The sequence below is a fragment of the Lathyrus oleraceus genome, chromosome 4, assembly GCF_024323335.1.
Source record: "Lathyrus oleraceus cultivar Zhongwan6 chromosome 4, CAAS_Psat_ZW6_1.0, whole genome shotgun sequence".
Lineage (NCBI taxonomy): Eukaryota > Viridiplantae > Streptophyta > Magnoliopsida > Fabales > Fabaceae > Lathyrus > Lathyrus oleraceus.
Genome location: NC_066582.1, coordinates 205069876 through 205097752, shown reverse-complemented (window position 1 = coordinate 205097752; position 27877 = coordinate 205069876).

Here is a 27877-nt window from a genome sequence, read left to right as displayed (position 1 = left end):
ATAACTTCACCACTACAACAAACAACCACCATCCCCTCTGAAACTCAACCCTCTGAAATTCAACCATCTGATCCCCACACCTCTGATATCACCCCACCAAAAATTCCCGCTGCACCTGAAGCAGAATCTGAACCCTTAGACTTAAACCCTCTTTACGCTTCATCCCAATCTTCTGAACCTCAACCTGAACCAGAAATTGAGCCAGAACCTCTCACTTTAAATCTCAGCCCTCCAAACTCTCCACCTCACACCTCTGAACCAGAACCTGAACCTGAGCTTTCTAAACCTACCCTTAAGGAAGCCATCTTTATGATTGCAGAGGCTTCAGCTCAAAAGGTTGATTCTCTGGTCACTAACTCTGAAATCAGTGATGATCCTGAATCTGTAAGGACACACTGGAACAGAGTCATTGGCTGGATGACATCTGAGTCCTTTAGGCTGAAGAGCATATCTGAACAAGTCAGAAATGACTACATCAGAAATGCTGAGGCAAGACTCCAGGAGAGACTTGCCAGAGAGGCTGAAGCCAGAAGGCTAGAGGAAGAGCGATTGGCCAAGGAAGCTGAAGAAGAGGCAAAAAGGCTAGAAGAAGAAAGACTTGCTAAGGAAGCTGAACTCCTAAGGCAAAAGGAAGCTGAAGCCAAGGCTCTGGCAGATGCAGAAGCTCAAGCTGCTGCTGAAGCTGAAGCTCAGCAAGCTCTGACTCTGGGGGAGTCATCTTCTGTGATTCCTACGGTTCTTCAGACTCTGAAAGAACTCAAGCAAGATCAGAATGAACTCCGGGCAAGAATGGACAAGCAAGATACTGTCAACGAAAACATCCAAAACATGCTTGCTATGCTGCTTCAGAGAATGCCTCCGCCTCCGAACCCTTAGGCACTTAGGAGTTATTTGTTTTTTGCTTGCCTATTGTTTTTGCTTCTGTCTTCTTTTGGATCTGATGTTTTTCTTGTTCTTTTGAACCTGATGTTTTGTTTGTTGCCTTTGTGCTTCTATCTATGAATTTTAAGTTTTTCTCTTTATCTATTTTTTTCTCTTTACTTATTTTTTACTATGTCTTTTTGATTCTGACAAAAAGGGGGAGAAAGTAATTATTAGCTCTGATGAAAATATTGTCTAAAACCATCAAGCATTCTGCAACATTTTTTTTTATATAAACAAAATTATCTAACTTGGACTTAAGAAATTGCAGAAAATCTCAGAAACCTCTTTACTTAAGAAACTCTGGTAAGAACTTCAGAACCTCTGAACTCCCTAGTACTATCTCAGGGGGAGCTTCTGTCTATCTGATCTATTTTTATTCATGTTTCATCTGCTAATTAAAGTTGTTTTGTCATCATCAAAAAGGGGGAGATTGTAAGAACAAAAATTGTGATACAACAGATTCCTTGATTTTGATGATAACAAAGGATGAAACCAAAAATGGCACCCTAACGAAAAGTTTCTAAGTGTGCAGGGTTCTAAAGAAAGAAGAAAGAAATCTGATGACATCATCAGATACAATACCAGATCAGAAGCATATTATCAAATGATCAGAAGCTCTGAAGTAGAAACAAGCTCAAGAAAGTCTAACTCTGAACTAAACAACAAGTATCAGAAGCATCTGAACAAGAAGTAAGTCCTAGAACCTCTGACTCTGAACAACGCTATCTGAAGAATCTATTTAGATCAACATCAGAAGCAAGATTCCAAGGTTCTCCAGAAACACAAATACTCTGATTATGGATTTGCTAATCATGAAAGAGTAACGTTGAAGACAAGTAAAGATTTTCAAATGGATTTCCTAATTGAGAAAGAGACGTTAATCTCCAATCTCAATAAAGAAAATACTACTTGTGGTAAGTAGTCATTTCAAGAAGAAAAAGTCATCCTGCATTAGCTAATTATGTGATGGCGTAACTTCATCTCAATATCCACCAGTTTCAACTACTACTTCAACTGATCTATATAAAGGATTGCAAATCAACTTTCAGCAACACGCGAGAGAACAATCAGTAAGCCAACAAGCCAAAATTATACTGAAACACCAAGTCAAGAAAAACACTCTTTCTCTCTAAGATATTCACGAAGCTTTTGCTTATAACGTGAAAAACTCTTGTTCTTAACACTGTAATATTTGCTTTCTTAGAAGCACTCTAGATTACAATTTATCTTTCATCTTTTGTTTGTTGATTTCCTCAAGTGACTTAGTGTAGTCTGTAGACTTGAGAGGACTAAGAGATTTTTCTCTTAGGCGTTGTTTGTAATCTTTCAAGATTAGTGGATTAAGTCCTTGTTGAAGGCGAAATCACCTTGGCCGGGTGGACTGGAGTAGCTTTGTGTTATAAGCGAACCAGTATAAAATCCTTGTGTGATTTTCTTTTTGCAAAGCGCTTATTTTTCAAACAATTCAAACCCCCCCTTTCTTGTTTTTCTCACCTTCAGTTCAGAAGCAAATTGATGCGGGGTTTTTGGTGACTTCTACATATCCTCAATGGGTGGCCAATATTGTGCCCGTGCCTAAGAAAGATGGAAAAGTCCAAATGTGTGTGGACTATCGAGACTTGAATAAAGCTAGTTCGAAAGATGATTTCCCTCTACCACATATTGATATGTTGGTAGATAATACAACTAAATTCAATGTCTTCTCATTTATGGACGGATTTTCCGGATATAACCAGATTAAGATGGCACCCGAGGATATGGAGAAGACAACATTCATCACACCTTGGGGAACATTCTGTTATCGAGTGATGCCCTTCGGTTTGAAGAACGCCGGAGCCACGTATCAACGTGCTATGACTACCTTGTTTCATGATATGATGCACAAGGAGATTGAGGTATACATTGATGATACGATTGCGAAGTCGAGAATGAAAGTTGAACATGTAGAACACTTGTCGAAGCTTTTTCAGCGTTTGAGGAAGTATAAGCGTCGTCTGAATCCTAACAAGTGTACATTTGGATTCCGTTCTGTAACACCCCAAACTGCTTTCAGGATTACCGACTGACCCCACAAACCAACACAGGTCTTTTCAGCATGCTTTTTCCTCACTCACATGCTTTCCGAGAAACTTCCCAGAAGGCCACCCATCCCAATACTACTCCAAGTCAAGCATGCTTAACTATGGAGTTCTTATTGGTTAGGCTACCGAAAAGAAGATGCATCTTGTTGGTATAGGTAGTACCAATTAATCCTTATAAGCCTTCATTCAACCATGCAGTCCCATACTTGCATAGCCTCAGGATCCCTCTCATTCCGATGTGAATTCGGTTTTTCCCCTAGAAGCTGTTAGGAGTGTCTCATTGTCATGCCTCATGCATCGACAACCACTCCTATCACCCTCGGATGTTACATGTAACCACTCTTCAGCCTCTCCGACCTCGGGTGTTACATGTTCTGGAAAGTTATTGGGCTTTATTGTCAGTGAGAGAGGTATTGAGGTTGATCCTGCAAAGGTCAAAGCAATACAAGAAATGCCAGCGCCCAAAACTGAGAAGCAAGTCCGAGGTTTTCTTGGCCGCTTGAATTATATTTCCAGATTTATATCCCACATGACTGCCACATGTGCGTCGATATTCAAGCTCCTCCAGAAAGATCAGCATCATGATTGGACCGAGGATTGCCAAAAAGCCTTTGACAATATTAAAGAGTATCTGTCCGAGCCTCCGATTCTGTCTCCGCCTGTGGAAGGGAGACCCTTGATTATGTATCTAACAATTCTTGAAGACTCAATGTGTTGTGTCCTTGGTCAGCAAGACGAATCAAGGAAGAAGGAATATGATATCTACTACCTGAGTAAGAAGTTCACTGATTAGGAGTCTCGATACTCGATGCTTGAGAAAACATGTTGTGCTTTGGCTTGGGCTGCTAAGCGCTTACGCCAGTATATGTTGAATCATACTACTTGGTTGATATCCAAAATGGATCCAATCAAGTATATCTTTGAGAAGCCTGCTTTAACTGGGAGGATTGCCCGTTGGCAGATGCTGTTGTCTGAGTATGATATTGAATATCGAGCTCAGAAAGCTATTAAAGGTAGTATCTTGGCTGACCACTTGGCACATCAACCAATTGAGGATTATCATTCAGTCCAGTATGATTTCCCATATGAGGAGATTCTGTATTTGAAAATGAAAGATTGCGATGAGCCTACGCTTGATGAAGGGCCAGAACCTGGTTCCCGATGGAGCATGGTGTTTGATGGCGCTGTAAATCAATATGGAAATGATATTGGGGCAGTGATTATTACTCCTCAGGGCACACATTTTCCCTTTACAGCAAGGCTAACTTTCAAATGCACGAATAATATGGCGGAGTATGAGGCCTATATTATGGGATTGGAGGAGTGTATTGATCTTAGGATCAAGCATCTTGATGTTTATGGTGATTCGGCCCTTGTTGTTAATTAGATTAAGGGTGAATGGGAGACGAATCAACCTGGCCTCATCCCATACAAAGATTATGCAAGGAGGATTTCAACGTTCTTTACTGAGGTTGACTTCCATCATATTCCTCGAGACGAGAATCAGATGGCAGATGCACTTGCTACACTTGCTTCGATGATTGTGGTAAGACTCTGGAATGAGGTTCCCAATATCACTGTGATGCGCTTGGACAGACCAGCTCATGTATTTGTAGTAGAAGAAGTGAAGGATGATAAGCCATGGTATTATGACATCAAGTGTTTTCTTCAAAGTCAGATTTACCCGCCTGAGGCATCTGTTAAGGATAGGAAGACATTGAGGAGATTATCTGGCAGTTTCTACCTCAATGGCGATGTGCTTTATAAGAGGAATTTTGACATGGTTCTGCTCAGATGCATGGATAGAAACAAAGCAGACCTGTTAATGACTGAGGTCCATGAGGGTTCATTTGGTACTCATTCCAATGGACATGCCATGGCAAGGAAAATGTTGAGAGCAGGCTACTATTGGCTGACAATGGAGTCTGACTGCTACAAATATGTGAAGAAATGCCACAAGTGTCAGATTTATGCGGACAAGATTCATAGTCCCCTGACACTTCTGAATGTGATTTCATCACCATGGCCTTTCTCTATGTGGGGAATTGACATGATTGGCATGATAGAGCCAAAAGCGTCCAACGGTCACAGGTTTATTCTCGTAGCAATTGATTACTTCACCAAGTGGGTTGAAGCAACATCGTATGCAAACGTGACCAGGCAGGTGGTTGTGAAGTTCATCAAGAATCAACTCATATGCCGTTATAGTGTGCGAGATAAGATCATTATTGATAATGGATCTAACTTGAACAACAAAATGATGAAAGAGATGTGCAGAGAGTTCAAGATTGCGCATCATAATTCTTCCCCTTATAGACCTAAGATGAATGGGGCTGTTCAAGCTGCTAACAAGAATATCAAGAAGATTATCCAGAAGATGGTCGTTACGTACAAGGATTTGCATGAGATGTTGCCATTTGCTTTGCATGGATATCGTACATCTGTCCGAAGTTCAACAGAGGCAACCCCTTTCTCTCTTGTTTATGGCATGGAGGTTGTACTTCCAGTAGAGGTGGTGATCCCATCAATGAGAGTCTTGATGGAAGCCAAGTTGACTGAGGCTGAATGGGTTCAGAATCGTTATGACCAGTTAAATTTAATTGAAGAGAAGAGATTGACTGCCATGTGTCATGGTCAGTTATATCAGCAAAGGATGAAGAAAGCCTTTGATAAGAAGGTCAAGCCTCGTGTATTCCGAGAAGGTGACCTCGTGCTCAAAAAAGTTTTGTCTTTCGCGCCCGATTCCAGGGGCAAGTGGACACCAAACTATGAAGGTCCATATGTTGTTAAGAGAGCCTTTTCAGGCGGTGCTTTGATACTTACAACTATGGATGGGGAGGACTTCATTTGTCCTGTGAATTCAGATGCAGTCAAGAAATACTTCGCCTAAAATAAAAACAGAATAGCTCGCTAAGTTGAAAACCCTAAAGGGCGACTTAGGCAAAAATGAGCGTCTCAGTGGATTGAAAACCCGAAAGGACGGTCCAGACAAAAGTTAGAGGCATAAAATAAAATATATATACCGCTAGATTGAGTACCCCACCCTGGGGCAATCTAGGCAAAAAATTAGGGATTTGGCAAGTAACTGCATCCTGACAAAACTTTGCTTTTCAACCGTCTTCTGTCAGAGTCTCGCTCAGTCATCGTCAACTGAAGCCTCAAATACATTGGATTCAGAGTTGGTGGATAAATGGTCATTATGTTCAATGTAGCCCGTTTCCAATATATATCACCAATTTCAAATTTGTAAAGATCCATGGAGTCTTGCCATTTGCAGAATACCATTCCATCAAATAAATTCGAGCCTTTATTCAATTCTTTGCACTCTTATTTGTTTCTATTCAACAAATGTTTTGCATGTTTTAATTGATAAATATCATTGTTTTCAAATAAATAAAATTTTCATAAATTGTTTTTTAAACAAAGTGAACATTCACAATGACTCAAAGGATAATTGGGACGTCTTCAGTGCTCTCCCAAGGATGGTATGATCTCCAAAAGGGTAAGACATTTGTTCATATTCCCAACATACCTGTATCCTCTTCATTTATCTTTCAGGTTGTCTCCTCCACAAGCACAGAAGAAAGTTGTGCATCCCACCAAATCCCCAGAGAGTTTGGAGTTTTGGATGTGGTCTCAATCTTTTAATTCCCCTGAGGATCTGAGACAAGCATTTGTGTTATCAATTATATGGTTGTTATCCCTGGATTTGGCTAAACCTAAAATCCCTTATAAATTGATAAATTGATATGTTGTGAGCAGGAGATCCCCAGCACGAGCGGAATTCTCGTCAAGTTTGGTTTGTAGCTTTTCCCCCCTGCGAACTTGTCTACTTTGATCTCCAACAGATTTGCTCCTTGACCATCCTCAGCAGGGTTGATCCCACTTTTATTCCCCAGTATGGTCACCAGCAAGGTATCCCCAGTAGATCGCCTACGGGTATCCCCGGTTCAGTCATCAGCGGTGTTTCCCTAGTGGAATTGTCTGATCAAAGCCTGTTTGTTGATTCCTCCTGAGCAGCGTGGGTGTTGAAAATATTTATCTTTCCATCCCCAGCGGAGTGATTGGTTCTACTCTCCTTGCAGAGATCTTTGTTTCCTGGTATTTGTGGCCCCATCAGATTAGGTGTCCTCCGGTGGGCTTGGCTTTCTCTCTTGAGATATAGTACCAGATGTTTGTCCAGTGATTCTTGGACCTGTTTGTGTTAGATATGTCTGTTTGTCAGCATTCATCATACATAAACCTTGCATATACATGCATAGTTATAACATTCAGATATTCATGCTACATTCTTTGCCATATATCTTTGTTTGTTGGCTCCCGCTATTTGGTGATGCATATTTCCCCAAGCAAATGTTTGTGTCTGATCTCTCCACTTAGAGTCAGCCCCATAGGCAGAAAGTATCTATCCTTTCTTCCATATTCCCCACTGAGTTATATCCTCGTGGATGATTGTTATTTCAGTTTCCTCCCAAAACATGTATTGGAATGGAATTACTCCCCTGAGTTATATCCTCATTGGGTTGAGTCTTATTTCATTGCATCTCTCTAGTTTGTCCCTAGATTGACTCCTCTTGTTATTTCCTCTGCACTTCCCTGTGGTTCAGTTGGTCAATTACCCAGTAAACAGTAGTTGATTCATTCTCTCCCCAGCGGATGTTATGGCCTTCTACCCAGTAACCGGTAGTTGTAAGTCCTATCATTATGGTTTTCTACCCTCATACCGGTAGATGTAATCCCCTCGTTGTTGGTTATCTTTATCCAATATTCGGTATTGATATTCCTTCATTTTGAGTATATCTCCCAGTAACCGGTGATATGTCTCTTGGATAATTGCTTTGATAAAGCAATTTATCCCCAGCGAGTCATCTGTCGTTTACCCTTTTGTTGGTAATGATTGTTTCTCTCCTTGATTGGTCATCATTTTATACCTAGTATCCGGTATCCCGATGTCCTTTCTTTTCGGTCGATTTATCCTTTATTAACCCAGTAACCGGTTGCAGATAATCTTTCATGCGAGGATGTTATCTACGTTCTGACGGTAATAGATAATATATCTCATACACTCTTCAGTCGAAGTCTTTTTCTTCCCCAGTCGAGTAAGATTCGTATTTTCTTATGGAATCGAATGTCCATCCTTTAATTGAGTTTGCTTTTTAGCAGTTCTTTCAAATGATGAGTGTTTTAGAAATATTCCCTAATTCACGTTTGGTTGGTCACCTATTATATGCCCAGTAACCGGTATCCCTAGTGTTCCTTCCCTTCTGCTCCCTATTATGACTTTTGTCCCCTGTGGAGTCAGATTCTTCCTAGTTGAGATATTACCTTCTTAGGTTTTCCTCAGATGTTTTGGATGATCGATATCTCTCACCCTTATACTGGTCTTAAATATTCTTTCTCCCCGAGCATGTTGTTTCCCCATCCTTGTACCGGTGTTTTGATCACATGTCTCCTTTGAGCTTATTACCCAGTAACCGGTGATACCTCAATTATTGCTTCCTCAGCTGAGTCCTTTGTGGGCATTCCCAGCTTGAGTCCCTTTGGTGGATTTTTCCCCATCTGAGTCCGGATTTCTATCCGAAGTATCCTTTGTGGATAGTTGTGCTGTATTGGCATATTCCCCAATACATGCATATTTCCCCGGCGGAGACATCCTGTATTGGATCATCCCCAGCCCGAGTCCGGATTTCTATCCGAAGTATCCTTTGTGGATAGTTTTGTTGTATTGGCATATTCCCCAATACATGCATATTTCCCTGGTGGAGACATCTCGTATTGGATCATCCCCAGCCCGAGTCCAGATATTTATCCGAAGTATCCTTTATGGATAATTTTGCTGTGTTGGCATATTCCCCAATACATGCATTTTTGCGTCAGTTCGAGTTTTTCCATTGATTTATTTTTGTGGAATCCCTCTCGTGTCTATTAGCAAGTTTTAAGTCGTGACCTGCTCACGCATTTTTATTCCCCTTTACTCCCCAGAGTCTCTATCCCATTTATGAGCATATTACTCATATGGATCTTCAGTTTCTTCTGAGTATTAATTTTTGCATACATACATTTGCATCATGAGGTCTCTTAGGGACCAAAATTCGTCTCTTTGTTATTATTTAAGCCCATTCTATCTCGTCGAGATGAAGATTTTAACCTTCACTTCTCCGACTAGAATGACCTTAAATAGGGGCATCTGTAAGACCCTAATTTTGACCCTAAGATCCCTCATGGCATCATAACATTGCACTTGCAGCTTGCCTCAAGGATCATAGCATCTTGGCTCCTTACCTTTGAGTGGGATCTCTTGTGAGTTGGTTTGAGATCATCAAGCATGCTTGAATTTTATATTATTGCTTTTCTTATTTTGTTTACTAACCAAAAGCACAAAAATATGCCACTAACATCTTTTGTTTGTAGCTTGAGCAGTCACAAGATTCAAGGCTCATAGAAGCCCCTATGCTCATTGATATGTCTAAGAGAAGATGAAAGCAAACATGGCAATGGTTCTCAAATGTCTCATCCATAAAATATGCCTCCCAATTATCTCAATTCATCATTTTGATCAAAGCAAACCAAAGGGCTTGAGGTTTGATTCCCAAGGAAACCCTAGTTTATAAGTGCATCAACTGTGCCTTGTTCATGAAGCAAACTCAACCCATGATAAAATACAATCAAGGGAAGTTCTTTAATTCATCATTTCATGCATATTTGAGCTTATTTGAGTGTCCTCAATCATCAATTCATCAAGGTATGAGATTTGGACTTGAGAAGTTGATTAGTCAATTCATCTGACTATTTTGAAGTACACTGAGACCTAACCTTTAATGTGTTTGTCAAATGGAGATTACCCCAATAGAAAACATGTTCTTAAGAACCATATAAATAACTTTTATGTTCATTAAAAATTGATTTGAAGCTTGGAAAGTCATCATCCATTTCAAAACATTATAGGTCATTTTGACTGAAACCCTAATTTTGGGTCAACTTCCCAAAGATATAACTCATTAATTTTTCATGATTTTGAGGTGGTATCAAATGAATTGGAAATCTTAATATGTCTACTTCAATTTTTATGTTGGACAAAATTTCATAATCCCAAAAGAAATACATGTGATAATGCAAAACTTTATAGGTCACTTTGGACCAAAGGCATTGAAATGTGAAAAAGTCCAACTTCAAGTGCCCATAACTTCTTCATCAAAAATCCAAATTATGAAACATTTAAGTCCAAATTGATTTTCTTGAAAATACCTACAACTTGGATGTTTAAGGTTTTGTCATTTGGAGCTTGCACCATTGAAACAAAAGGGCTTGAAGTTTGGAAATTTTTGAAATTTTCACATGTACATGTTTTACACCTTGCACTTCATGATCATTTTTCACCAATTTCCAAATGTCAAATTAAGTTTTGGTCAACATAACAAATGATCCTCATGCCAAAAGCTTTCCAACCATTACTCATAAGGCTATACTTCACTTTTGGAAATGCCATTTTCGAAGGGATGAACATATGAGTGCATTTTTTTGAAATCAATTGAAATTGCATTACATGAGATGATTACACACCATCTGCACGTCCAAATTATATCTGCTGATGATAAGCTTGCAAATCCAAGTGGAATTGGGCCCTCCATGCGCCTGTACAGGCCCATGCTTGGAGGCTCTTTCCATCCATGCAATGCTTTGTTCATGCATATCAGCCATCTCTTGCTATAAATAAAGGGCCAATGCTTCTCATTTACACAACCTAAGGGCGTCTTACATGCTGCACGAATCATTCCTCAACCACACTCAAAGGAACTCACAATTTCTTCAAAAAAATTCAGACCTAAACTTCAATTTCCTTGATTGATTTTTAGATCTACAGTTCCTAAGCCTTGCTCACCTTGATCCATAGAATAAACTTCAAGCATAAGCATCAAGAGATCGTGCTCTCAAGCTCTCCATTTCAGAGGTTTACTTCAGAATTTGTTTTCTTCGAATCTACTTATATATTGCATATTTCTTGTTGTTGATGGGTTGTCTGAAGTCCTCTCCATAGAGGCAATCATTTTGTGCTCTGAATTGTTGAAATCCATCAAGTTTCAGTTGAACTCCACAAAATTCAACCTCTGATTTCTCTCTCCATAGAAATCTAGAGTGGATTTGGTTGGCACAGAGGTGATGTATATCACCCCAGCTTTCATTTGATACCTGGATCATGGCTTTTGGTGGAGTTTTAATCCCTGCAACTTCTGGCCAGCGCCGGAGGTCTGGCCGGAGAAGACGGTGGTGTACACCATCGTCTATTTTCCATATCAATTGTGAACCACACGATCTCTTTTCCAAATTTAATCATGGTCATCGTTTGTTATGACTTAATTAATGGCAAGGTGTGATGCATTGACTCACGTGTTTGGTAGGCGCGCGCTCAAGAGCCATGTGATGTGCCAGCTCAATTAATGAGCTTCATCCAACGCTTCTTGTTTTTTTTCGTATTTTTCAATTTCTGATTTCATTTTCTTTTTATTTTTTTAATTCCATTTCATTTCCAAATTTCATATCTCCTTTATTATTGGTCCAAAAAATATGAGACCAATTGCATTTTTCTTCTTTTAATTTCTAGTTTCTAAAAATGATTTTTAATATTTTTTATTTTATCATTTGATATTTTTTTAGGAATTTTCTCTTTTCTGGTTATTTTTAATTCATTTAAAATAGTTTTTGATATTCAAAAAATACAAAAATAATTTTCCAACCTCTTTGAATGATGATAGATCTATGAAAAATATTCTCATCAATTTATTAATTGATTTGAGATTTATTTGAGATTTTAATTCAATTAGGTTATTTTTATACATTTTTAATTGATTAAAAATAGTTTCTGACTTCTAAAAATGCTGAAATTTTTTGTCAAACTTTGTTTGACCTTGTTGAACTTAGGATAATTCACTTGGACTTTTCAAAGTTGATTTGAAGTGAATTTGAAGTTTGACCTTTCTTTATTATTTTAATTCAAGCATTATTTTAATTTTGAAAAATACCAAAAATATTTTATTTGTTTCTTGACTTCTAATTTTCATTTTGCTTCTGTTTACTATGGTTTGACCTTTATTTCATATATCTTTGGTCAATGCTTGTTGATTACCTCATTTCCTTTTCATTAATGCACTTTATTATTCATCTTCTTCTTCTTCTTCTTTTTCTTTTTTTGATCAATGAGTTAAAGATTGATGGTTAGCCTTGATACATGGGAGGTTTAACCTTCCTTGATTCAAATCTAATCATCTTGATCATGGATCAAGTGAATGGCTTTGCATTAAGGATAGGTTGCTTCCTAATCAAACAAAGAACCTAAATCAATACAAGATCATTTCTCTTCTTCTTTTTGGCATGGCAAGTTGTAGGTGCTTGATTCACTAATCAAGATCTCTAACTTGTGTTGTTGCCTACATTATTATTGACCGGCCTCAGATAGTTGTGACTTCTACATAAGTCCAATTACGATTGCTTAACATAGCGCTAAATTGCCTTATGGCACCACTAATACTAACCATTAACCATTAACATTTAATTCTTGCACTTTACATTTATGCAATTTACTATTCTTGTACATATTATTCATTTGCTTTTGCCCTTTTCTCATTTGAGCACATGTTTATGTTAATGCAATTTGCCTTTTGCTCACTTGAGCATATAATTGTGTATATACTATTGTGCTTGTGTTTGTTTTGATTGTTGTGAACCAATTGCAAATGGACAAAAGGAATTAGACTTTAGGATATTCCCTATGCAAAAGTGGAGTCAAAGAGTAACTAGGCCTTAGGCCTTTAGAGTGCTATAAAAGTCAAAGAGCAAATAGGCCTCCTGCCTTTAGAATGCTTAATGTTGAAGAGGAATTGAAAGGACCTATTCTCTAAACTCCTTCTTGTCCATTCTTTGTTTGCTTTATAGAACTTTTTGATGTGTGTGTTCTTGTGCTAGGGATTCCAACATGGAGCCTAAGTGAAGAACCATTGTCATGAGCTTCTAAAGAGAGAGATCTAAGAGCCATTGGAGGATTTCTAAGAACTTGCTTGATTGATTGATTGCTTGAGTATACACTTATTTGCTTGCTTATTCGAAAGGATGGGAGCTACTTGGATCATCAATATGATCTCAAGAGATGAACTCCAGTTGTGGTCTTATTTCTTTCCCCTCATCTCTTGTATGATTAGGACTTAGCCATTCTTCTTCTTCCCTCCACTCTAACCCAAGCCAAAACTTTTGTGCAAACATTAACACTTATTTTCAAACATTAGAAACCTAAGCATTATGCTTTTGATTTTCAAACTTTCCTTTCATAAAACTTATTTTGAATTGAATCTTTAAGTCAACTTTGACCATATTTTGTAAATACTTTTCATTGGTAAATATAACCCATTCAAATGCTTTTGTGGTTTCAATGGCCACCTCTTATCAAAACTTTTTTTATAACCATTAGCTATTAGGTTTGAGTTATCCTTGAGGTAAATATAATACTCACCTATATCCTTAGTGATGGACAATGAGTTTTCCATGCTTATTATAGGGTTAACCCCTCACTAGCATGTTGAAGTTATCCTCACATGGTGGATTTGTGGTTTCAGGTTGAGTTTTCTCCCTTGGATAACAAAAGACCTTAAGGCTTTTGGACCAATTAATTCACCAACTTGTTTTGAGTTTTTTTTACCCCGAACTACGAGGTTTTGATCCTAATCTTTTTTAAGATGGTACGTAGGCAATGGGTTTATCCATTCAAACACAAAATTGTAAATAACTTGTATATTCTCTTCTCATCTCCCCAATCATGTTTGCACAAACAAATTTTCACAAAAAAATACCAACTTTACAACAAGTGTGAAAAGGGCTCCCTAGGAGTACCTAGGATGTTTTGGTTGCTTAAAACCTTCCCATTGCATAACCAACCCCCTTACCCCGATCTCTGACATTTTTATTAGTTTTTGATTCGATAAAACTTCTCGGTTTTTGTTCGCTTTCTAACCTTTCCTTTGGATAAATAGAAGTGCGGTGGCGACTCGAATTGTATGATTTACTTTTGATTTAGTCAATAAATCTAAAGGTAACGAATACCCCGCTACACTTACGATTGCTTAATATAGTGCTAAATTGTCTTATGACACATTAATATTGACCACTAACTACTAACTTTAATTCAACCATTTAATTTCTTGCAATTTACTTTAATGCACTTTATTTCTTGCTCATTTATTCATATTGCTTTTCCTTTTGCTCACTTGAGCACATATTTTATGATTATGTCATTTTCCTTTTGCTCATTTGAGCTCATTATTGTATATAAGTCTATTGTTGCTTTGTGTTTGTTTTGTTTTTGTTTGTGTGAACCCAATGCAAAAAGAAGAAAGGACTTAGAATTAGGACCTTACCCATGCTTAAAGGATTTCAAGAGCAACTAGGCCTCATGCCTTTAGAATGCTAAACTTGTTGAAGAGAAACTAGGCCTCATGCCTTTAGAATGTTAAATCTTAAAGTTGACTTCAAAGGACCCCTAATCTAAACTCATTCTTTGTTCATTCCTCTTATTGTGTTGTGAACTTTTTGATGTTTACTTTTGTGTGATAGGGATTCCATCTTGAGATAGTAAGAAGGACCATTGTCATGAGTAGCCAAGTTAAGAGAGACAAGCCAAATGGAGATCCTAGGAGCTTGAATATGAATATTTGATTGATTGCTTGAGTTATTTGCTAAGTCCAAAGGAAAGGAGCATCTTGGATCATCTTTATGATCTCAAGAAGAGGGACTCCAAGGGTTTTATCTCTTCTCTTATCTTTGCATGTTTATGACTAACCCTTCTATTCTTCTTTCCACTCTAACCCAAGCCAAACTCATTTATGTGCAAACTTTGACTTTGTTTCAAATTAGAAACCTAGGCCTTATGCCTTTGATTTTTAAAAATCTTTTCATTAATACTCATTGTGAATAAACCTTAAGTCAACTTTGACCTCATTTTGTGAATACTTCTAACTTGTAAATACAACTCACTTCAAGTTGTTTCTGTGGTTCCAATGACCACCCTTTGTTAAAACCTTTTTCATAAACATTAGCCATAAGTTTGAGTTATCATAGTGGTTGATGTAAACCTCACCTTATCCTTAGTGATTGGACTATAAGTCTTCCATACTTATTATAGGGTGGATCCCTCACTAGTATGTTGAAGCTCTCCTCACATGGTGGATTGTTGGTTTAGGTTGAGTTTTCTCCCTTTGATAACAAAAGACCTTAAGGTTTCTGATCAAATCAATTCACCAATCTTTTGAGATTTTTACCCCGAACTACGAGGTTTTAATCCTACCTTTGTGATGGTACGTAGGCAATGAGTTCATCCATTCCAACAACAAAATTATAAATATAATGTATATTCTCTTCTCATCCCCCCAATCTTGTTTGCACATATTTTCACAAATACCAACCTACAACACATCATTTGCAAAAACGGCTCCCTTAGAGTACTAAGGATGTTTTGGATGCTTAAAACCTTCCCATTTCATAACCAACCTCCTTACCTAGATCTCTGACATTTTTATTAGTTTTTGATTTGATAAAACTTCTTACTTGGCTTTTGTTCGCTTTTTAGTCTTTCCTTTGGACAAATAAAAGTGCGGTGGCGACTCGAATTGTATGCTTACTTCTGGTTTAGTTAATAAACCATAAGGTAACGAATACCCCGCTACAGTGTGGTGGCGACGACAAGCAGAGGGCGACCAGATCGACGCCAGATCTGCGGTGATGAGTGTGGTTGCGCACCGTGCATCGTCGGTTGCATGGTGGTTTCGTTTGTCGATGGGATTTCGGAAATTTGCACGACTTAGTGGAGGAGGACGATTCCGTTTCTGATGCATACAAATTTTCTGTTGTCGATACGTGAATGTTTTGGTCGTATGTGAAATTAAAGGTCTTGTTTGAAGTTTTATGGATGTGTTTATCGTGTGCTGGAACTTGTATAGTGATGTACTATGAAGATTAATGTTTTTTGGAAGAAAGTCTATGGTGTTGTATGACTATTTATAGTGAAAAAAATGGTCTTTGTATGATTGAGATGTGTATATGTGTTAGTGAAGGTCAGTTGGAAGTGGTCTCGATTTTTCGTGTGGTATATACAGGTTCCTAATTCTAATGTGTGCTTTTGTGAATGAAAGAGAAAGGATTCTCTCATGTGTTCCCCCCTCCCCTTGTACTAGGATTTCCTGTTCTTATATACAACAAATTTGGGTTAATATAAATGGTAGGAAAATTAATGAGATAAAAATTAATTAATTTGAAAATCAATCACATTAACTTATTTCTAAATTAATTAATTTGATAATCAGTCATATTAATTTGTTTCTAAAAATATTATCCTAATAAAAATAACATTTTCTTAAAAAGCTTAAAAATACAAATTTTGATTTTTTTTAAAAATATTTTATTTATATTTAATAAAACATTACAAAATAATAATAATTCTAATAAATTAAAATAATAATCCTAATTTAATAATGATAAAAAACTCAACCAAAATTCAAGCCATAAACAGATATATAATAAATAAAATTAATTACATAACCAATCCTGGAAACGAACAAGAAGCAAACGAGAGAAAAAAACGGCGACGGTTCCGTATGATTTCGAACTGGTCCATTGATGGTGTGGTGGCGGCGACAAGCAGAGGGCGACCAGATCGACGTCAGATTTGCGGTGATGAGTGTGGTTGCGCACCGTGCAGCGTCGATTGCATGGTGGTTTCGTTTGTCGACGGGATTTCGGAAATTTCCACGACTTAATGGAGGAGGACGATTCCGTTTATGATGCATACGAATTTTCCGTTGTTGATACCTGTATGTTTTGGTTGTATGTGAAATTAAAGGTCTTGTTTGAAGTTTTATGGATGTGTTTATCGTGTGCTGGAATTTGTATACTGATGTACTATGAAGATTAGTGTTTTTTTTGGAAGAAAGTCTATGGTGTTGTATGACTATTTATAGTGAAAAAATGGTCTTGTATGGTTGAGATGTGTATATGTGTTAGTAAAGGTCAGTTAGAAGTGGCCTCGATTTTTCGTGTGGTATATACATGTTCCTAATTCTAATGTGTGCTTTTGTGAATGAAAGAGAAAGGATTCTCTCATATGTTCCCCCCTCCCCTTGTACTAGGATTTGTTGTTCTTATATACAACAAATTTAGGTTAATATAAATGGTAGGAAAATTAATGAAATAAAAATTAATTAATTTGAAAATCAATCACATTAACTTATTTCTAAATTAATTAATTTGAAAATCAGTCATATTAACTTGTTTCTAAAAATACTATCCTAATAAAAATAACATTTTCTTAAAAAGCTTAAAAATACAAATTTTAATTTTTTTAAATATTTTTTATTTATATTTAATAAAAGATTACAAAATAATAATAATTCTAATAAATTAAAATAATAATCCTAATTTAATAATGATAAAATAGTTATAATAATCCTAATAAAAATAGTAGAAGAAGTGAGAAATATAAAAATTAATTATTAAAAAAAAGAAAATATAAAAAATAAAAACTCTTAAAAGATAAATAAAAAATACCATTTATTGTGAAAAAAGCAAAAATGAGAAAAATATAAAAAGTGAGTTATCTAGGACTCAAACTCCTGACCTACTTGTTCATCCTTATCTGTGCTCTTCTACCAATTATGTCATTTCATTTATTTAAAATAAAGTGGAACTAGAAAGTATATGAAGGATGGACAAAATTTGGGGTACGACAACAATCATAAAAACAATTTTGAACATATTATACATCATCATGTGAACGTCTCTGTCAGTCTTAATATCCACTCATACACGCAATTCTCCATTTTGGTTGAACATGGACTCAAGCCATTGAATTCTTCTAATCCTTTCACCATCTACAATTTCTCCATCTAACCAACGGTTCAACGTCCGATTAAGACATTCAAACGATTATATATTCCAAAGTCAAATCTTTATCGGAGACTGCACTACTGAAAAGATTAAATCGACATTTCTCTTACAAATGTATTTATACATGGTTAAAGAACAAAAAAATTAAAGGAGATTGAAGTAGAATGAAAGAAAATGAGGTTGGAGGGTAAGAAGTTGTCTGCAAAAATATGGAAGATGCACATGTTATTTTTAGATGAACCATGAAATGCGTGTGACAATGTCTTAGGCGTCACACACACATGTCAAGCACACACATGCATGTACCAGATGCATGAGCGCCCACACTAAACCACACATGCATGCGCCAAGAAGCATGGCGCCTAAGTGCAATGCCAATGAGAGTATGCGCCGACTCCAATGACACCTCCTTTGAATCTTAATTGGATATCCACTTAAAAAAATAATTATTTTGATATAATTTTTTTGAAATTTTATTTATTTTAATAAAAAATATTATTTACTTAAAAAAATCGCAAATAGCATTAGCGTGTCTCACTTTTGACATTTCAGTCTCTTTACTTTCTTTACCTCAAAATAATATTCTATCATATTAATTCTAAACCAATTTTTCTTAAATAATTTAAAGATCTTTGTTTAATTTTTAAAACTAGTTGTGGTTTGGTTGGGTTATTATTTATAAGTATTGTATAATTTTTAAGAAATAAATTATAAGATTATATAAATACTTTGTTTTAATATTTAATGTGTTTTTTCTATATATAAAATTAGTTAAAGACCTTACATTCGCACGGATTAATAAATTTTTCTCAATAAAATTATATATATATATATATATATATATATATATATATATATATATATATATATATATATATATATATATATATATATATATATATATATATATATAGTTTTTTTTTTTTTATAATAAATCGACTCAAAATCCAACAAAAATGACAATCCCAAAAAACACTAAATTTAGCTTATCATTAATATAACAACATTTTCTCTAATCTCTCTAATCTTAAGATACATCCATCATCTATACAGTATGGTATATATGATTGCATTCCTATGCTTCTAAGTTTCGTATACACATTCTGCAGCTGCACTCTTGAGAGGTCTAGTTGTCCTATCTTTTTCTTTACTATTATTAGTTATCCATTTTAGCTTTCTTTCTATTCACAAGGAGTATGTTTAATTTGCGTCCAATGAAGCATCTGCCGCCATATTCCTTTCAACTCTAAACAGCTAAAAACAAATGGTTTATCATTTTAATTTGATCACAAAAACAACATTTATCATCTCTAATCATTTCATATTTGTGAAGTCTATCTTTGGTTATCAATGCCATCACAAGTCATCCATAAAACAAGCAAAACTCTCGTGCGCCTCATGTTATTGTAAAACAGAGTTTTAAATTCTTTTGATTTTTATGTTATTGACAAATAGATTACTAAATTGACATTATAATTTTCTTTAAATATGTTTAAAGATTTTATAATATAAAAAATATAAATTTTTAACAAAATTAAAAATGATTATATATATATATATAATAATGTCACGTAGAAAAACATAAAAGAAAAAAACTTACGCATAAAAACAAATCCCGTAGAAATATTTAACCAACCGTTCCTAAATAGTAAACAACGCGTCAAAACGAAGCTATTTATTTGGATCATAAAACACATTAATAATGATTAATTTATGTTACAATATCTAAATTATTTGTATCATATGTTTGAGTTTAGATAAAGTCTTCATGGAGTAAATAATGTTAATGCTCCATGTGGTTGTGGAATCAAATATTGTTCATAGAAAAGAAAATTTGTTTCAATTTAAATCAAAATGTAATCACTATTATACACACAAATTTATGTTTAAAAAATAAGTATTACTCAAATTTCTGCTATACTGCTTTAGTTGTCTCCATTTTAAAATGGAGTAAAATACTTTAAATTTCAACTATAAGTAAAGAAAATATAACTTAAATATGTGGCACTGGACTTGAACCAAATAAGATATATTGACCTCCTAGCTCCAATGTTTGATATATTGCATGTCTAATAAGAAGAACACTTTTTTATGGTGGAACCAATCATATTACACAGCCACCTACCATAGAAGAAAATAGAAGATTAAAACTAAAATATTCTCACTTTTAACTTTTAAAATTAAGTCATGAATTATTAATTGTTAAATGAAAACACATAATTATAAATTTCAAGTCAAGACATTGTATGTTTATTCTTCTATTTTTTTCTCTACTTTAAATGGTTATTTTGAATTTAAAAAAAAAACTACTATTGTGGATTGCTATTTATTAGAAAGAAATTGATTTAATTGGCCCACCCTTATTTTCATTCGACCTATGATTTCAATAAGTGTCTCAAGGAGTGTTATACATTAAAAAGACTTTGTGATGAGTAAGGCTCTATATATTCAGAACGGATTCACATGTTTCATGGTCACTAAAATTTACTCTCTCTCTCTTCATAAATTACACCATCGAGTTTGAGAGAGTAAAGATTTCGATTAGCAAAATAGAACGGTTGATGCAACAAGAAGTTCAATTTCGCCACTACGACAAAAAGCTCAATTCCAACACAACAATAGCGGGAAGTTAGTGCTCTTTCATTTTGCTTCTGCTAATTGGTTTAAATGTGTTGTTTTGTTTATGATATATAACATGTTTAAATCGATTAGTACATCTATCCTTTGGTATCAGAGCATTAGTTTATATATATGCCTTGCTAAATCGTTTTCAAGTTTATTTGGAAAACATTTAAATTTTGAGGTATTTTGATTTTAAGTTGTTTAGTAAAAAATAAAAGCAAAAACATATTAGAAACGATTTATATGATGTTTTTGGACTATTAATCACCATTTTCGATGCCTATTTGACCTAAAATCATCGTGTTTTTATGCGGGTATGAGGGTTTGAATCGGGTCAAAATGACTCGACTGTATATTAAAGATATGTCATATTTGTAATAAAAATCTGAGATGAGGACTAGCATAAATCAAACTCGTGTCTTCTTGGTTGCATGGTTAACTATTTGCCACTATACTACTATTGTTTTAATTCATTTAAAAATAATTGTACTATGTTCATTGGGAATTTTGTTTGGTTCAATTTTTAATGTGTTTATTCATTGTAGTGTTTAATAAATTTAACTTAAACATGCATTGTTATGTTAAATAATTTATACATATTAAAATTGTTTTCTTAAGAGCTTGAGTCTATAAGAATACGTTATATTATTATATATGAGATATTATTATTTATTTGTATTATTTAGGTTATTATGTGAACTGGACACCCCAGAAATTCTTAGGACCGAGTTATAAGTCATTTGGGCATAGAAGGAAAAGTCAGGTGTGTCGGGTACTTGTAAAAGACATAAGAATAAGATTTGGTTATGCATCTCACCTTATGTATTGATGTTAAAAATAAAGACTCTTAGGGGGGGAAAATTGTACCCTAATGATTTTGTTTAGTGTGTAGATGTTAGATACAAGTTCTGACTCTGAAGGAGTGACGTGTGATGTCATCAAATTTTGAACCTAGTGCACTCTAACTCTAAGATATGTATTTTATAAGATAATCAAGCTCTGGACTACTCTACTTAACACTTATGAACAATGTTTATCCAAAGTTTTATGACTCTAAAGTTTTTGATGTTGTCAAGCTCTAAAGTCTTGCGCTCAAACAACTCGAATGAACTGTATCACCAGACTCTAAAGACAAAGTTCTGATGAACTGAATCATGACTATAAAGATCAAATTTCTGAAGATTCTCTCAACCAGACTCTTATTTCCTTCTATGTATGTTTTATCACCTCTCTATCAGAAGCCCCTGAATATTGAAGATAAAATCAAAAAGGTTTTACGTGAGAAAATAATACATAGTACAAAATTAAATATTCTTTCAACTACACTAATTTTGTGGGATAAGGATTGCACTATTGTACCATTGTGTCTCCCATTTTCACATACCGTTATGCAAGGATGCAACTACATTTGTGTATTCCACTTCTACCCTCCAACAAATCTTTTCATTGTCTATATAAAGGAGTCTTGGAAGAATGAAACAGTAACCAAGTGCTAAGAATTCTAAAATAATATCATTACTTCAATATTGTATATTGTGAATATTTTTTAGTGAAAAGAAAAAGACACACAGGGAACTTTTGTTCATATTCTTCATAGAATATATTTTGTGTGAAACACTTTGGGCATGTTTGAAATGCATCTTAAAAACTCTTTTTTAGTTTTTGAAATTTTAAAATTTAAAAACTTGTTTGAATATAATATTTTGCAAAAGTGTTTTTAAAAACTCTTTTCTATTTTTCAGTTTTTAAAAGCAAAAAAGTGAAACAGTTTAGTTGTGTTTTACTTCTTACTTTTTAGTTTTTAGTATTATAAAACTTGAAGAAAAAACTTAAAAATTTATAATTTTCATTAATAGCATTAATGTAATTTTAATAATTTTTATATTTTAAAAATAAAATAGAAAAACGTATTTGAAAGAGTATGTTATTTCTTTTATTTATGCTCTTTTTATGTATAAATAACCTTTTCAAATATGTTTATTTATTTTTACTTAATTTTTTTTGTGTTTCTTAATTATTTTCACTATATAATTTTTTTTTCTATTAAACGTGGAATCCCATTATTTATTTATTTTTTTCTTATTATTATTACAAACAAGTGTTATGTGATTTGTAAAATTAAAAGTTGATTTAACCCAATTATTTGTATTCGACCAAATATCAATTAATTTTCTTAAGTATGTAATATTTTATATAATAAAATAAATTTTAAAAGTAAATGACAAAAATATGCATTTTTATTCTCTTCTTAAAATACTATTAAAAGATTAGATTATCAAACAAGTTTTTTCATTTTTATATTTTCAAAACAGTTTTTAAAACTTAATTTATCAAACAATTTTTTTGTTAATTTTCTTCTTAAAAATAGTTTTTTAAAATAGATTTGAAAAACAAATTTTAAAAACTAAAGTTGAAAAGTGTTTCAAACATGCCCTTTGTAATTCATTTTTGTATTTTGATTTCTTAGAAGCATTTTGTAAACACACTTTATATTTCAATCTTTGTGATTATATTTCCTTAGGTGACTAGGGTTTAGGCAGAATTACTCAAGAAGACATTGACGGTTAGTCTTTGTGGTTGTAATCAATTTTGTTATAGTGGATTAAATCCTTGTGATAAGGTGAAATCACATTGGCAGTGGACTGGAGGTAGCTTTGTTAATAGTGAATGAGGATAAAAATAATTGTGTTCATTATTTTTGTTCTTAGTTTTCTGTTTGTCTTTTTAGGTTGCAAAAGTTTTAGTTCTTGAAACCCAATTCAACACTTCCCCCCCCCCCCCCCCCCCCCCCCCCCCCCCCTCTTTCTTGTGTTTTCATTACCATTAATTGGTATTAGAGCCTAGTTCTGGTGTTGATTGCGTACCAAATATTTCACTGTGTCAGAAAAAGATCTAGATTTGTGAAACAATATGGCAAGAATCCCTCCACTAGTTGCACCCGTTGGTAACAATGAAAGAGATCACTATAGTTTCAAACCCTAGTCTTTAATGGGGAAAAAATTGACTCTTGGAAAGATATAATATATATTTTTTTCTTAGTCATGACGTGAATATATCGGAAATGGTAGTTGATGGCTACATTCATCCTGTTGATGGAAGTGGTAACAAGGTAGAAAGAAGAATGATGGTTGATCGATAAAAGAAAGATTACAAGAATCATCATAAAGCAAGAACCATCATGTTGAACGCTATATCATACTCTGAGTATGAGAAGATCACAGATAAAGACACAACTAAGTCTATATTTGATTCTTTAAGGATGATTCATGAAGGAAATGAAAGTGAAAGAAACCAAGGCACTTGCCTTGATACAAAAGTATGAAGCCTTCAAGATGGAGGATAATGAAACTGTTGATAAGATGTTCTTAAGGTTTCAGACTCTTGTTGCAGAACTGAAGGTTCTAGACAAAGGTTACTCTACTGCTGGTCATGTTAAGAAAATTATAAGAAGCTTACCCAAGAGATGGAGGCCTATGGTAATTGCGCCAAAACTATTTAAGGATCTAAACAACACAACTCTTGAAGAACTTGTGAGTTCTTTGAGAAGTCATGAGATAGAGCTTGAATATAATGAGTCTCAAAGAAAATTAAAATTTATGGCTATGAAATCCATAGGAAAGTCTAGAAAGATTAAAGCCTTTCAAACTGAAGAAGATGAGGATTCTAAAGAAGAAGATGAATTGTCTCTTCTTTCTAGAAGAGTTAACCAACTCTGGAAGAAAAGATAAAGAAAGTTTAGAAGCTCTAGAAGGACAAGTGGTTGCTATTTGTCTACACTTGGACTGAAAAAGTTAGGTTATGGATAAACTTAACGTCAATTAAACCAGAGTCGCCACCGTGCTTTTATTGTTTCCAAGGGAAAAGGGAAAAGTATGAACAAAATCCAAAGACAAGAAGTTTTCAAATCAAAACTAATAAAATACCACAGATTATATGTAAGTGGGCTGGTTACACAGAGGGAAGGTGTTAGCACCCAAAGTGTCATTGGTACTCCTAGGGAGGCCTTTTTTGTGTGTACATGTGTTTTGGTATAAAAAGATATTTGTAATAAATAGAGTGTGGGGATGAGAAAAGAATTCATCAATTATATTTTTGTTTTTGACAAGACCTTCGGACTTGTGCCTATGTACCAACATAAAATGAGGGATCAAAACATCGTAGTTCATGGTATCAATTTCAAAGTGAGTTGATTGCTTTTAACAAAATTTTAAGTTTAAAAGAGGCACAAAAGGTCTAAAAGAGTTTGAATGGGTGTTAGTTCTTTTTGTCTTTTGAAATTTTAAGTCAAATATAGTTAAGTTCATTGACAAGTTTGATTAAGAAAAAAGTTTGAAAATACAATGGCATAAGGCCAAAGTTTCTAATTTGCAAAAAGTCTAAGTTTGAAAATTACAAGCAAAGAAGATTTTGAAAGGGGGGGGGGGATTTTGAAATTAAATAAGTGGGAAGAGATGAAGAGACTAATCCTAAGCAAAAAAAATTAAAAGTTAAGAGTTGAAAAGATCTGACCAATGGGATGCAATCCAATAGACAAGAATGTCATATAGAAACCCAAATTTCCCTTGGACTTTAGAATCAAGCAATATCAATACACACAATAGCAAGGTGAAGAGCAAGGCATCAAATAAAGATAGCCATATCCAAGCTTAGCAACTCCATGATCTTCTTCATAATCTCCCATGCACCAGATGACATACTCCTTGAATGGCTCAGAGATAGGCATTAGTCAGAGGTTCAAAGTAACAACTTCATCAAGGACCATGTAGCTGATGAACTCAAAAGGGGTCTCAATACTTGCATCAGATGAAAGTTTTCTTCACAAGCACTTGGTTTCAGAAAAGTTGGCATTGGCCAAGTCCTTTTGCATAGGGAATGTTGCCTAACTCTAAGTCCAATGTCTCAAATCAAATCCAACAGTCCACACAAACATTTTTTAGGGTTTTTGTTGTTGTTATTATGTACATTAAGGTCAAAAGACCACAAACACAAACAAAATACACAAACAAGTATAGACAATCACAATTTTAATCACAAGATATGGCTCAAGTGAGCAAAGTGAAAATGACATTAAAGTAAACAAGTTAAATGGTATGAATAATGGCAAATGAATAAAGACTTGAATTTAAAGTGCAAAAGGTAAATGACTTGAAGTTAAAAGTTAGTCAAATGTTAGTTGATTAGAAGTTAGTATTGCTTTTGCTTTTTGTTGTTTAAGTCATTCTTTGGAGAACACTCAATCCACTATTCACAAGCATGGATCATTGAACCAAGACATCTTCCAATGGAAGGAAAAAAGGCCAAGTTTCCATATAATACCATGAAAGGGGGAGACTTACAGTCTCACTTACCAGAATGTTATGCTTTTGGGTCAAAATTTAGCGTTATGTTAAGCAATCGTAATTGGACTTATGTAGAAGTCACAACTATTTGAGACTGGGCAATAGAAATTTTAGTGTTAATGCATGTTAAAGATATGATATTATGAACCAGACTCCTAAAACATACCACACTTAAAAGAAAATGGCCAAAGGATGGACCTAATCTCATCCATACATATGTTAATTTTGCAATTAACTAGCCTTAGGATACAGAGATATAATAGGTCAAAGAAATGCATGGGGATAGAATGGGATTGAGATGTAGAGGGGGGGGGGGGGGGGATGAAATCAACACAATTTGGTCAAAGGAAGACTTTTATCAAATCAAAATCATTCATTCATTTTGGGAGATGAAATGTACATTTCATCAATCCCCTAAATCCAATGATTTTAACTCAACAAAGTCAAATCAACCTTGACCAAGGCCCAACAACAATAGTCAAACTCAACAAGTCAATAAAAATAGCTCAACACAATTTATTTGCAATTAAATAATTAAAAAAATCAATTAAAAATACATTAAATTAAATTATGGTTGGTCAAAATTCTAAAACCTCATCAAAACACCAAATAAATGGCCATGAGATTTATCATAGGTCAAACAAGGTCAAAGGACCTTGGAGAAAAAAAATTCATCATTTTTGGAAACTTAAAAGCATTTCTAAACAATTAAAAATATGCACAAAAACAATTAAATCATGAAAACTATTAATATTAATCCAAAAAATAATTTTAATTCAGAAAATGAAAGAGAAAAATATTTGAGAATTTTTGGTGAAAGTCCCATATTTTTTGGATCAATATTAAAATTAATATGAATTAATGAAAATAAAGCAATTAAACTAAAAATCAGAAAATGCAAAAATACGTGGACCACTTAATCTCCCTAATTAATTGGGGTGGCAAATTAAGTGGCTCCCAACGCGCGTTCCATGGTGGACTAGAGTCAATGCGCTGCGCAAGTGGTAATTGAAACCAACGCTCAGGATTAAAACAAAATAGATGGATCATATGGTCTGAGACATGCCAACGCACTGCCGGAGCTAGAGCTCCGATCTTCTTCTCCGGTGAACCTCACCGGATTGGTCCATCCTCAACCATCACCAAAATGAAAAAGGAGGACATGAATTTAAAGTAAAAATGCTTAGGAGCTCGAATCTGGCCTCAATTTTTCCTAACTCCAAGTATATTGAAAGATACAGGGAGTTGAATTTTGAGGATCATGATCTGAGTTGCTTCGATTTGACCTCTAAGCAACTCAATCTTGTTGCCTACTGTCGCACCTCGAAAAATGGGGATACGACTTCAAAGCGAAGCGCGATCGCACGCTCGCAATGATAGACTGAACAGAGTCGCCACCGAACTTTATTTATTCCCAAAATAGGAAAGGGAAAATATCGATAAAACCCCTAAAAGAAAGGATAAGATATGGTCATCGCAACCAATATCAGGGTTCGGGAGTCGATTACGCAAGGGGAAGGTATTAGCACCCCTCACGTCCGTTGTACTCAACGGGAACCATTAGGTTAGTTGTGTGCGTTAGTGTTAGTTGAAATATTAGGCTTTTCGAATTATTAGGTGGGAAAGAAAGAAAGGATGATAAGAGAATGTTTTTTGGATTTTTAACGAAGGACTAAACCTAAGTTTTTTATTAGTGGGCCTGACAAGATTTACAAATCCTGCTCCTACGTATCTCAAAAGAGAAATCAAGGCTTACGTAGTTCTGGGTAGAAAAATGTTTGTTTGTTGGTCGATTTTAGCGAAAGCTACTTTGTGTCAAATCGATGAAAACATTGTTGGACTACCCAAAACAGGTGGAGAAACATTGCCTTGCATTGTTTTGAAACAAAGTACCTTTCGTTTGTGAAAAGGTTTAAGAGATCAATCGCACGGCGGAGAGGAAAGAAATTGATTGATTTGATGTGTTTTGAATAATGGCGAGAACTTGGATGA